We start from the raw sequence: 14,668 nt of genomic DNA, 5'->3' as shown, positions 1-14,668 counted from the left end.
GTATAATGTAAGAGTCTCAACATCAGGTAATGGCCAGATACATGAATGATTGAAAGAATGGTGTGTTCGATCACTAAAATGCCTAGTGGTAATTTTTGTTTCTATATGTACTAAAATAAATATCTAAACTAAAGGTAATAATCCACTAAAATGATATTAAAATTGAAAATTGAGATTAGAATTGGTGAAATAAATATAAAACAGAGAATAAGATGTGAATTAAGAATGAGTAGTTAGTGGTTTAGTATGTTGTATTTATCATGGATTTATATGGTATTGAATAGAATTATCGCATGTCAAGTCATCATGAAAATAGTAGAATGTAATTTACAGGTGGTATTAAAAGATAATTTATAACACTGATCAGCCTGATTGATACAAGATATAAATTACACAGAAGGCACAGAGACAGATTAACTTATGTCACGAGAGAGAAAGAGAGAGAGAGAGAGAGAGAGAGAGAGAGAGAGAGAGAAATGGGGTTTAAGTCCACTCCACACAAACTAGGTCATTTCGGGACTAACACATGGTTCAATTTTATTTCAATAATTCGCTCGTGCTTAGGGGTCTTTAGCAGTGGGAGGAAACCGGAGGACCCGGAGAAAACCCACGAGGTTGGACAGGCGACCCTACTCCTTGTCACGTACAACCGGGGAATCGAAACCCCGCCAGTTGACTCAATGACAGACCATATGATACAGCGCGCACGTGCTAACCATTCGGCCATTCCCCCCCCCCCTCATGTCACGAAGAGAGAGTTTTACCAGTATAGGGGATGGAGTCAATTGGGGGGAGGGGCAAGTTTTCTAACGAGTTTAAGGTAATAAGTTCTGGCATTGAGTAAAGTGGGGTTGTTTCGATCCCGGATGTGCACATGACAAGGAGTAGAGTCGCCTGCCTAACTTTGTGAATTATTTAAATTTTATGTTAGTCCTGAAATTAACTAGCTTGTGTAGAATGGACATTTAATTCCATTTCTCTCTATTCTTTTCTTAGTATAGATTTATATAGGAATTTTAAAAAAGGGGTGTAAACATGTAGAACCTCAGCAAAACTCACAGGTGGTCGATGTTTTAGAGGATGCCTTATATTGACAAATGTTAAGGTCATGAGACGAAGAAGCCTTTTGATTTTCAACTATTTTCGATAATTACTGCTGGAGTCATAGTCCTCGATCTCTTTGAAAAATCTTGTAGAAGCTCTTGAGGCTAAAGTTAATATCTGATTGACTTTAAACGTATACAGTATACACAGTGTTTAAGGTCATGAGATAAAAAATCTTTTTCATTTTCAACGATTTCCGATAATTACTGACAGAGTTTAAGCCCTTGATCACTTTGAAAAATCGTGTGGATACTCTAGAGGCTAAAGCTAATATAAATTGTTTAAGGTCCTGAGACAAACAATCGAAACAAATTCTAATGGTTTCTGATAATTACTTCATGGGTTATTACTCCTAATCAGATTTTTCATGTGTTGTAAATGTTCTCATTACTGACAAAAGAAAATATGTGACAACACTTGTTGACTGCCCGGACGACTTAGTTGCTGTGGACATATGTTTTGTTGCCTGGCAACCTATCTTTGTTCAGATTATTATTCTTCTTTTTATTATTATGTTTTCATTTTAATTAGATCTCAGCAACTGCGTGTCACATCGTTACAATGTCTTTGATGGTGTCAGTTCAAGAGTAACATGGCACCGGTGAAACCTGTCATCACTGCATCGCAGTTCTAGTTATGTTTTAATTTCTTAATTAAAAGTTGAATGATCAGTCTGAGTACATACTAGTGTGTATTAAGACTTGAGAAATTTTAAATTTTAGCAAAATTCCAAATGGCGCATCATATCAGACCTTTAAGTTTCTTAACCCTTTGGACCCGAGCGTCTTAAAGACAGGCCGCAGATGCCCCTTGGCTGGTTTACCAAGCAGACGGTATACTGGCTGCCACTGGTACATGTCTGTACCTGTTAGGCCAATCAGTAATGAACAGGTACCTGTGGTGGCCAGTATACCGGCTGCTCAGTATTCTAGCTGGTTGTTTGGCCGCTCAGGTCCTAAGGTTCATAATATCACAAAATAAATTTGTGTCCAGTTTTACCCTGAGGGGCTAGTCTATAGGCCTAATGTTATCCAGGGTGTAGGGGTCCAAAGGGTTAAACAAAATGATATGTAACATTGCATTCAACAGCAAATTACTTGACAAATGTTAGATATATTTAGTAAGAAAAAAGCATGTCAGTAAAAATAACTCGACATTAATATATATGCCGGTGAAATCAACATTCCTACATCATTTACAACCAATTTGAGTTTTATATTTGCATTCACTAGGTATATTAGGCAGGAATTCCAGATGGCTGGGCTTCCTGAAAATGTGCCCAATATTTTTTCTTCAAGATCTGCTATTTTGATGCAAAAATATCTACTTTTGTTCTGGCAACCTGACTATTTTCAGTGCGCTTGTACGTAGTAGAACTAACCACTTCTTTACCTTATAAACTAGAGAGAGGTGGTGTTTGACGTTTACGCAATGTAAGCTTGGCCATTTCGAGACTAACGGATGGACAATTTTTATTATGAAATCCCAAGAGGCTAGACAGATCCTGGGTTCAAATCTGGTGTTGGCTGACAAAAGACACTTAGGATTTTTCAGGACATTTTCCCCTTGACGGAGACCTGGCATGGAGCAGTGGTTAGTCATTCCGATGGGACGAAGAACCATAAATAAACAATTGTGAAAGTAAAGCTATTAATGACCAATTTTATCTGCTTTGTTTCATTCCAAAAATAGAGATGTAAAACATTATTTTTAAGTTTTTTAAAAACGAATCTCAGGAGTATGAAATTTTAAATGAATATAACATTAACCTTTAAATTCCAAACTGCCTGAAACGATTTCTTCCTCTAGCGCTTCAAAATGCCCCAATCTGCTTAAGTAACAGGAATAGCTTTGAACTATTTCAGTATTGTATCTATTCCGTAACGCAAGCAGTTTGAATCGGGGTAGGGATCAGTTGTTTTTGACGATTACAAAAATGAGCTAGAAATTTTTTTTTTTACAACAATGAGCCAGAATATTTTTTTACAAAAATGAGCCAGAATTTTTTCTTTTTTTTTTAAATTATTCTTAAATTTTTCAGGCAGTCATTGTTTATATGTACTATTTGCTAAAGGGTTAATTTGTTTGGAATATGATATACAAAATTATTTTGATACTGAAAGTGATGATGACTCTTTTGTAACAAGTTGATATGGATTGTTTGAATCTATTTTTAAATTCAGATAAATAATTCCCCAATGGTGGTATGGTTATTTATTTATATAAATCTTCTGACAGATTTAAATATAAACAAAACATTCTGACAGATTTAAATATAAACAAAACATTCCATAAATATAGACCTACTCTTTAACTTTCTTTCTCCATGTATAAATAGATAAAATACTCAAACAAAGTACGTTTTTGTTGACATTTGGTGATTCTAGTTTCCAGGATGCTTGGTAATACTGCAGATGTTGTTGTGAATGCATGTGCACTTGTGCAGTCTATAATAACTTTATTTCCAGTATATCTGGATGCATGTGGAACTAGGGCAGGTGAAGAACTTTCATGATTTACGTATTGGAGTGTGGACATGTAATTGATGAAACGATATATTGATAGTCAGAGAGGGGTTGGGTGGCTGAATGGTTAACGTGTGCCAGTTGCATCATAAGATCTGTCATAGAGTCAAGTAGCGTGGTTTCAAATCCTCGCTTGTACGTGACAAGGAATAGCGTTGCCTGTCCAATCTCATGGGTTTTCTCTGGGTCCTCTGGTTCCCTCCCACAGCCAAAGACCCATACACACAGGTGAATTAATGAAATAAAATTGAACCATATGTTAGTCTCAAAATGACCTAGTTAGTGTCGAGTGGTCGTTATACTCTCTCTTCTCCCTCTCTCTCTCTCTCTCTCTCTCTCTCTCTCTCTCTTTTGTTCATGTTTTACGTGGGTGACTAAACTAATACAGTGATGGATATAACTTTCTTCAGAATGTCAATTCTAATTTAAAACTTCATGTGCTGTGTGAAAAAATAATGACAATTCGTTTTAATTACTGCGAAAAGTCTGTCTTCAACTTAATGCATTCTTTCAAGATTTGTCTGAATTACAAGCAATGCTATCAATAATGAAACATTTTAACATTCTAAACAATGAGGAAAAACTGCCAATTATTTGGCAATACTTGTATGTTTTGGGTCCGTGATTGATGTTTTACCTGGAATTGATGACAGTAATGACCTAGCGCAATGGATCTAATGCAAAAATATACCTAAATAAGCGTTAAAGCATTCTGTAAAAAATCATATTCTCACAGGTCTGACAGTAATGACCTAACACATTGGAGTTATCACAAAAACTTTCCTAAAAAGACTGGGAAGAGAAAACAGTTAGGGTTATTTATAAGAAGAATAAGATTCTATGGGGAAGCAGACAACTATTATCAGTGGTTCGAGTACCCGGCCCTGTTTCTCGAAACCATGTGTTTGTCCGAAAATGACCTAGTTTGTGCCGAGTGGACGATAAACCTCATTTCTCGCTCTCTCCCCTGCCTTCATTAGCCCAGTTGGAGAAGAACAGTATGACGTTAAACCCCATTTCATTTTATTTATAATAAGTGCAGACTAATTGCACTACACAAAACTAGACTGACAAGACAAATCTGCGGACAAGAAAAATTACATTGTAAGAAAAAAACAACAAATATCAAATCAAGTGAATGGATCCGCTGTGCCAGTTGTGAGCGTCCACTGTATTTCACAGTCCCGATCCTCTAATACAGTTTTATCATCCAAAGATAAGATAAACAGAAAGATTTTTCAAATCCCTCTGATCCCCTACTTGTATTTTTAAAAAAAATAAATTAAACTTCTATGACAGGATTACATTGTGATTCTACTCATTTTTTTTATACATTCAGTATTCTAGAAATAGAAGGAAATAGTAGAACTATATATAACCATCTTTAATTAATTACTTTTCAGCATACCAGGAATGGTTCCTGAAACGGAACAATTAAATTCTTCTTGATATCATTCTATATTACAGTAACATACAATAATGACCAACAGGCTAGGTAACTTAATAAGGAACAGCTTCTAATTAAGACATAACTTATCAGAGATCTGTCCTTAAGTATGTCTTCTTGTCTGTCTGTGGTCAACTTACAAAATTTTTAATATACAATTTCCAGGTCTTTTATACATTTAGCATTGTTTCCTAGTGACTTTATAATCCTTAATACACTAATGTCTAATCTGTACAATAGATTATAATTTATGAAATAATATCTCTCTAATATAATTACAGAGTTTCCATTGATTAGACATCTGGTTAATCTGTAAGTGTCTCGCCATGGGAACTTGACCATAATGGGCCTGGTCATACTTATATGGCAGCTGTACTTTTGTACTTAGTTTTAAAATCTTTTTTATATGGCAGCTGTACTTATGTACTCTTTGTTTTAAAATTATCTTTTTTTATATGGCAGCTGTACTTTTGTGTTTAGTTTTAAGATCTTTTTTATATGGCAGCTGTACATTTGTATTTAGTTTTAAAATATTTTTTATATGGCAGTTGTACTTTTGTATTTAGTTTTAAAATATTTTTTATCTGACTAAATGAAAACTTTAGGTGTGTGACTGTGTAATCATTTATTCATCTTATCAATAGAAAATAATATCAATTATTTCACGTAGATGAAGATTCTTTAAGTCTGTTAAAATGATAAACATTAAAAAGACTTCCATTACGTATCTATCTGATAGACATGGTACTTATATTCTCATTATACTGTAGGTCAGGTGGGGTCAGGTGATATAGACATTACTTATATATGCCATGCTTCATTATATTCATCATCATCATCATCATCATCATCGGATTGAGTAAACACCAGAGGTCTCATGTACATGTTGGCATGCACGTAAAGGAACCTTTGGAATTCAACTGCTGTCAAGGCAAAATTTCCCTAATAGCACACTCAGTGGTGTATGTCTGTCTTCATTAGCCCAGTACATGTACATGCAGAAAAGTAGGAGATTAAACCCCTTTTCATTTCATTCATCGTCATCGTCATAATCAGTATCATTCATTCATTCATATTTCATCATCATCGATCTTAAATCATCATCATCATCATCATCATTCATCTGGTATCTTACCATCATCATCATGACCCAGAAGATGTTTTTATTATTTTGATTATCCCACATTGTCCTACATATAGTAGCAAGCAACCTGTATTGCATGAGTAAGCCCAGTTCTGACTAATTACTGTAAGTGATACCAGGTGCTCTACATAAGATATATCAGTTTATTTGTCGACATGCCTTATACAACTGGTAACAACTAGGTATATATAATAGTGAATAATACCTGTTACCTATCTACTGTGTAATATTACCACATATACCACAGTTACGACCTAGCTATATACTGTGTATAATAACCACATATACCACAGTTACATAGCTATATACTGTGTATATAACCACATATACCACAGTTACCTAGCTATATACTGTGTATAATAACCACATATGCTACAGTTACAGCTATCTACTGTAGATAACCACAAATACTACTACAGTTACAGCTATTTACTATATACCACTGTTATGATCTACTATGTAATATAACCACATATACCACAGTTGACTATCAACCATGTAATATGACCACATATACCACACAGTTACCTATAGATCAACCGTGTAATTTAACCACATAAAGTTACCATGTAATATAACCACATATACCACTGTTACCTATCTAAATACCATGTAATATAACCACATATACCACTGTTACATATCTACTATGTAATATAACCACATATACCACAGTTACAGCTATCTACTCTGTAATATAACTACATAAACCACTACAGCTAACTAATGTATTATAACCACATATATCTACTATGTGACATAACCAAATATACCACTGATGTCCAATGTTTTCTATCTACTATATGTAATTATTATATAATAGTCAATATGTTACCTGTTACCTATCTACTATATAATATAACCATGTATGCCAATGTTACATACATGTACCTACTATGTAATATAACCACATACACCACAGTTGATTTGCCTACATGCATTATATGACTAGTATCAACAGGTATATAATAGTAAATAATACCTGTTACCTATCTACTATGTAATATAACCACATATACCACTGTTTTCATTTACAGCCTAAGAGTATTTTTGGCACTCGGTGAAGCCGGGTATCAATTACGCCAATCTGCACCCAGAGATACACAGAGCCAGCCTTCTACTATTATAACATTCTTATCGTCTCTCAGACAACAGTTCTCTTGTTCTGTCTATTCTTGTTTCGTGGCTTAAATTTCGTAAAATATTTGTTTCAAGAAGTTTTGATATGGAATTCTATATTTAGAAAAATGGTTAATCGGGATGCAAGAATCAACAAGAACGTCAAGTTTTCAAGATTTTGTTATTAGGTAATTGATGTGTTTCGACATAAGGTATGGTCTTCTAGCTAGTCTACCGAGCAGTCCTAGTATAATAAGGTTCTAGAAGAGTGGGTTGAGTGTGGATAATTTCGACCCATTGAATTTTGTTTAATTCATCTTGATATTGAAATCAGAAGAATGGGAATCAGTAGGCCTGATAGTTTTGTATTGGGTACTTAATGTGTTTCATCCAAAGGTATGCCTTGCTGTCTATCTCAACTATGTTCTAGAAAGGAGAAAGGTTTATTTCTTGTGTGGATAATTTCAACTAGTTAAAGTTGGTATACATTCTTTAAAAGTTTTGATAGAGAAATCTATCAGTATTAATCAAAATACAGTGTGAAAAGTTATTTCTTGTGTGGATAATTTGAAATGGTTAAATTTTGATATGGTTAAAGTTTGTAGAAGTTAAATCTTGTATTACTCGTAGAATTCTTGTTTTTACTTTGATGGAGTTATTTAAAAGTTTTGATAAAGAAACTTGTCGGTATTAATCAATTTGCTGTGAATTAGCATGATTTCTAAGAGATGGTAAAATACTGTAAATGGTATATACAGGTATGTACACCTATATACAGGACAGGTATTTATGTACAGCTATGTAATTAGGTAAATGGTATGCCGTATAGGTAGTGGGTGGTTTGGCATGAAACCTAGTGTGCAGCAGAAGGAATTTGGTTTATTAATACTGGTATATTATAATGTATGAATACATTCCACAAGAATGAACTACTTCGTTTAACATCTTAAGACAAAATAGTTCAATACAAATCCTTCCACAATTTAGAATGTTCAAGAAAACTGAAAAAATGTCAACTACCATGGACATTTTCTACAAGATTAAAGTTTATTAATTTGCAAATCTTGTTTTAGAAAGCATGATGTTTAATACCTTGTGTCCCCACCTATACCCGTTTATTTTAAATCGGGGATCATGGTGGCTACGTGTGTAAGACGCTGGCTCGCTAGCCTGGAGGTCGGGTGTTCGATCCCTGCATTGGCTGAGAAAGTTCATCCAGATTTTGCGGCGTGGTTCCCCTTTGTCAGTGATGCAGGACGGAGGGCCTGACAAGGACAGCTGTCTAGCCATTCGGATGAGACAAAAACTGAGGCCCCATGTACACATTGGCGTGCACGTAAAATCTCCCTTGACAGTTGGAATTCGATTTAAGAGTAAGCTGTAGTGCCGCTGTTCGGGCAAAATTTCCTTCATAGCACACTGTATGGCGTATGCTCGTCTTCATTAGCCCAGTTCGGAGCAAAACTGTAGGACGTTAAACCCCATTTCATTTCATTTCATTTCATTTATTTCAAATCTTTGTGAAAAACAATTATAATGCAAATATTCAACTCAATCTCATTTTAATTGTAAAAACATACACTAAATGTAGAGTTGACAGTCTTTAAAATACACAATTTAAAGCTTTGTCCTTCAAACAAAGGAGATTAGAAAATTGTTTCTTGAGGCTGCAGACATTCATTCAGTCTCATTTAGTCATAGATGGTTCGTTTACTTTAAGATTGATTCCAAGGATTTAATAGCATTTAAATTGATAGTACCTGAAAACTTTAATCATTTGGATGATAGACAAGTTCATAATGTTTAAATAATTTGTTCTAATAAATGTTGAGTCAAGTGTCAAGAGTAGTCTACATGATTAAAGCTATATAACAAGTCCAGAAGTTAGTAAAAAAATGTGTTTCTAAAAATCTCGTACAGTTTCTAACAGATCTCAACATCTGCATCCAAGAAGTTGTCGTGTTGTCAATATTATCCAAAATTTCAAAAATACTGTAACATTTCACATGTTTTTCTTACAGATGGGAAATACTGTAAATGATCTCAGTCTGTTTCAATAACAAATTGTTGGTTTACGATGTTTATTTTAAAATTATTGTACAGTTTAAAGGAGTAAAGAATAGGATATAAAACAAGCCATTTTTAGACGCCCACATTGAAATGTGGTCATATATTATCGTCGCCCCCAGTCCTTCTGTCAGTCCGACTTCCACAAGCTCTATGGGCTAAAGTTGATATCTGATTGACTTTAAATTTATACACAGTATTTAAGATCAAGAGACGAAGAAGCCTATGATTTCCAATAATTACTGCCAGAGTTATGGTCCTTGATCACTTTGAAATATCTTGTAGACATTCTAGATGCTAAAGTAAGTATCTGATTGACTTTAAATTTATACACTGTGTTTAAGATCATGGGACGAACAATCCTATTTATTTTCAATGATTTCTGATAATTACTGCCAGAGTTATGGCCCTTGATCACTTTGAAAAATCATGTGGATGCTTTAATTACAGACTAAAGTTAATATCGGATTAATACAGTGTTTAGGGTCATGAAACAAAGGATCCTACTGATTTTCAACAATTTACACAGTGTTCAAGGTCATGAGACAATGACACCTATTGATTTTCAACGATTTCCAATAATTACTGACATAGTATGGACCTTGATCACTTTGAAAAATTTTGTGGATGCTTTAGAGGCTAAAGTTTATATCTGATTGCAATTGACTTTATATTTAATACAGTGTTTAAGGTCATGAGATGAAGAAGCCTATCCATTTTCAACAATTTCCTATGATTATGGCATTTGATATTAAATGTTTTGTATGCTAAATGTTAGAATAGAACAGAACTAGAAGCTAAATGTGTTGTTACTTGTAATCAGATTTTAGTGTATTGTAAATGTTTTCATTTCTGACAAAAGAAAAAAAATATGCAACAGTTCCCTTGTTGACTCCCCAGACGACTTAACTGCTGTGTGGGCGTATGTTTAGTTGCCTGGTGACATATCTCATTGTTGGACAAAATTCTCAGATATTATAAATATAATATATTTCATTGTGAAAAGCTGAGTGAGATAATTTAATGTAAAAACTGTTGTCATTATGTGATAAAAAAAACATCCAACCATAAAAAACAAAATTTTTTGTATGAACAAGTACACTTGATTATTGTGAATGGCCCTCTAAATCGTCTGAAGTGGATGCCAAATGTTGACAAATTGACAATTCATATTATATCTTTGTAAATACTGAACCGAAAAAAAACATTTTGGGACTGCAGCTGTTCCTTATTAGAGATTCAACTTTCATGATATTATGGTTTTAAAAATCCCTGAAATGACAATCACAGATTTTAAAGTTAGGATTAATCAATCTGAATAATTTTTGGATAAATGTACTTTTAATGTGGATGGACTCAAAACTCAATAACTCTCTATATTTTTTATTGACATATCGGGGCTTTAATTTTGAGATTAAAATATTTTTGATAAATGTACTTTTGATTGTGGATGGCCTTATGAACGCTCTATTCTATATTTAAACTTTATTCTAATATATTGGGGCTTTAATTTTGAGATTAAAATATTTTTGATAAATGTACTTTTGATTGTGGATGGTCTTATAAATGCTCTATTTTTATTCTGATATATTGGGGCAGTTATTTTGGGATTAAAATATTTTTGATAAATTTACTTTTGATTGTGGATGGACTTAAAACTCTCTATATTAATTATTCTGAATTGGGGGCTTTAATTTTGGGATTCAAAAATTTATGATAAATGTACTTTTGATTGTGGATGGTCTTATAAATGCTCTTTTCTATATTTAAGCTTTATTCTGATTTATTGGGGCTTTAATTTTTGGATTAAAATAGTTTTGATAAATGTACTTTTGATTGTTGATGGTCTTATAAACACTCTATTCTATATTTAAGTTTTATTCTGACATAATGGGGCATGCACTGTAATAAACAATCTGAAATTTTTGATCGAAATATTTTTGATAAATGAACTTTTGATTGTTGATGGTCTTGTATTAGGGCTTTAGGCCAAACCAGTTTTATTTTCTGTTCTTTAGGGTGTTGATAAATAAACAGCCACTTGAATCACGTGAAAGATGTTTTGTTTACAATTTCAAAAATTTGGAACAAAAAGCTTTTGATTGAACACAAACTGTTTTTAAATTATCCTTTGTCAAGAATAAAAAAATAATAACGATTTTAACAGTCGTTAACAAAAAATCAAATTGGTTTGACCTTAATTTAGTGAAATATTCATTGTGAATGATTCCTGGCTGTCTTAAATCTCTATACGATTATTATGGAAGAGAAATTTCTGGTATATTATCGTTTGTGTTTACTCTTGTCTTACTACACAGAGCCATCAGACATCATTTAACGGATAATTATTGCTACAAAATGACTTGAAGCTATACTGTGATGTTATTACATTCTAGACATAGACCAGAATCCAAGCTGTTCATCACGGAAGATTCGGACATATAGGAAATCTAAATTGGAATAGAAACGGATAATGAACTGTATAAAGAAATGTTTTGGACGCAAGGATTCGGAAATTAAATCATCCAGATACCACAAGGTAAAAATTCAAGACCAAAAAGTTCTGAATTATTGGATTTCATCCCTGTTTCAGTTACTAGCAAAAGTGGCTCGCACCTTTTTAATTCAGAATATTAGAAATAGAAAATTCTGTTGAAAGGACTGTTGTAAATATACAATTTTAAATAGCCTTATAGTGCCAGATGGCCAATACTCGTATATTTTGCTTTTAAAACTGTAACAAAAATACAGATTTAAATATGTTGTTTAGGTAGTAATCTAAAAGTTAGATGCCATCTTGAGGTCAATGTTTGTCATAGAACTGAAATATCAGATGCTGTGTAACAAGTTTCACGGAAAGATAAGATGGATGAATGAATTCAATAGAAAGGGATGGGAATTTTAGCATTTAAGACAGGAATATTGTGCATGGTTTTAAAGTCTATATCATCTTTTTATTCTAGAATTTAGTATGAATATTGTGCATTGTCTTCAAGTCTTTAATTGTTGCCTTTTAGTCTGGAATATTGTGCATTGTCAGAAAGTCTCTATTGTCTTTTAATCTTCTATATTGTGCATTGGATAAAAGTCTATATTTCCATTTAGTCTGGAATATTGTGCATTGACTGAAAGGCTATATTGCCTTTAAGTTGGGAATATTGTGTATTGGCTGAAAGTGAAAATCTGTGTGAAAAGTGAAAAGCTGGAATATTATGTATCAGCTGAATGTCTATATTGTGTATGGTCTAAGACAAGTGTATGAAATGTAATAGTTTAATTCCTGTGAATATATGTCCCTATATAGGCACAAAATATGAAATGTATGAAAATGTATATGGAATGACTTTCATTTGCAATGACAACCTTCAGGATTACGCAGCAATCAAAATTGAGACTAGTATATGAAATGTAATAGTTGAATACCTGTGAATATTTGCAACTCACCTGTCTCACAACCTAGTATGTTGATGATTTCTCATCCTGTTTCAGGTAACAGAATACCTGGTTATTGATATAAACAGTGTATTCACATTACACATTGGAGAAAATTTACACCAGATTGTTGTAATAATATTTCTATCAAATTTCTAGACTGAGTCTCACTGTTTCATGGTGCATACAGGCACATCACAATATATACGATTTATTTAAATATATATGGAATTTCTACCATTTTACTTTCAAATGAAATGATATGGTGTTTATATCCTACTTTCCTGCTCCGACAAGCTAATAAAGACAGGTATATGCCATGTTGTGCGCTGTAAAGAAATTTTACCTGGACAATATGGTGTTTCTGCCTACGTAGGCTATTCATTGAATTCCAACTGCCAAAGTTTTTTTAACATAACAGAACCTCTGTTTTTCATCCCATCCAGACAACTAGACACTGTTTCTTGCCAACTTTTCGGTGCTACTCAAAGTTATAAAATCCAGAGGAACTTTTCCGGCCAATGCCAGAATCGAACCCCAGAGCTCCTGAGCCACTTTGCTTGCAAAATTGTGATGGCAAAGATCACATTTTTATAACTAAAGCATCGTTAAAAAGGGAGACCACTGGAATCAAAAAACGTAAATATGCTGTCTGTCGCTGTGATATGGTAAAGAAAAGTAGATTAGGGAATTAACAACTGACAGTACTGTTCCTAATTCTCAAGTTAATACAAAAATTTATTGTTCAGGTAGAATTTCTCTTTTGTTCAAGGCTCAAGGGGGTTCGGGTGGCTGAATGGTTTACATGTGCGCATTGGGTCATAATAAAATCAATGATTTGAGTCAAGTGGCATAGTTTTGATTCCCCACTTTTACGTGACAAGAAGTAGGGTCGCCTATATATCCTACCTTGTTTTGGGTTTTCTCCAGATCCAATGGTTTCCTCCCACTGCCAAAGACCCCTATGCGCAAGTGAATTATTAAAGTAAAATTAAACCATATATTAGTCCAGAAATGATGTTACCCCCCCCCCCCCTCTCTCTCTCTTGTTCAATTGAAATGCCAATGCTGTAAAATTGACAAAAATGAAAGATATTCATAAAGAAAATTGCACCAGATAATTTTATAAAATGAAAAAATTAGAGAGAAAAGAATATTGAAAGTTTTATATTAGAATACTAATTCAATTTGATTTTGTGAGAGGGAATAAATAAATAATACATGGAGGATAGCAGAATACTAACTCAATTATATTTTATAATATAAAGTAATTTATATTCGTAAACTATTCCGATGTGGTCCTTAATATTCTGCATTTTCTGATAGAAATTTTAAATAATAGTAATTGATTTTCTACTTATTTTATGTATGCACCTGGTAAATATATAATTTGATTAAAGGGTGGAGGGTGGGGGTTGTGGTGGCTCAGTTTGTAAGGCACAGGTTCACAAACATTCAAGGATCCCCCCAGGATTTCCGAGTGTGGTTTCTCCTTGTTGATGCAAAAAAAGTAGGATATGAAACCCCATTTTATTCCATTTGGTTAAAACCATTTATGTAATTTAGATGCAAATTACGGTTTATTTCACAGAACATCTGTTTTGTATGCAACCGTATAAAATCGTAATAAAACATTAGTTTTCATGTACTTATTAAAGTTTGATATATAAATTAGCAAGCAGTAAATATTTAGAATTGTGGTTTTCCTTAAATGTACATTATGCAAGAGCTAAATCTGCCTATTGCAGGTCATTCTTTAGGCCTGAAATGTTATCTAAATTATTAATTATCCCATAATGTATCTTTAAGTTGATGAACAAGATAGTATTA

At 33.3% G+C, this 14,668-nt stretch overlaps 1 protein-coding gene across 2 annotated transcripts in view; it reads left to right on the top strand.

Moving 5' to 3' along the window:
- Positions 1–14,668, top strand: part of LOC126808896 (carboxyl-terminal PDZ ligand of neuronal nitric oxide synthase protein) — a 124,865-nt gene that overhangs the window by 38,789 nt on the left and 71,408 nt on the right. Inside the window, exon 1 of one of the 2 annotated variants that reach the window (XM_050533948.2) lies at positions 7,379–7,527. The exons of the other annotated variant lie outside the window; for it this stretch is intronic. The gene's annotated coding sequence lies outside the window, so the exon portion shown is untranslated. Of the gene's footprint in view, positions 1–7,378; positions 7,528–14,668 lie in introns of those variants that run through there. 2 annotated transcript variants of the gene reach the window in all.

The sequence above is a fragment of the Patella vulgata genome, chromosome 1 (assembly GCF_932274485.2).
Source record: "Patella vulgata chromosome 1, xgPatVulg1.2, whole genome shotgun sequence".
Classification (NCBI taxonomy): domain Eukaryota; kingdom Metazoa; phylum Mollusca; class Gastropoda; family Patellidae; genus Patella; species Patella vulgata.
This window is presented reverse-complemented; position numbering and strand designations above follow the sequence as displayed.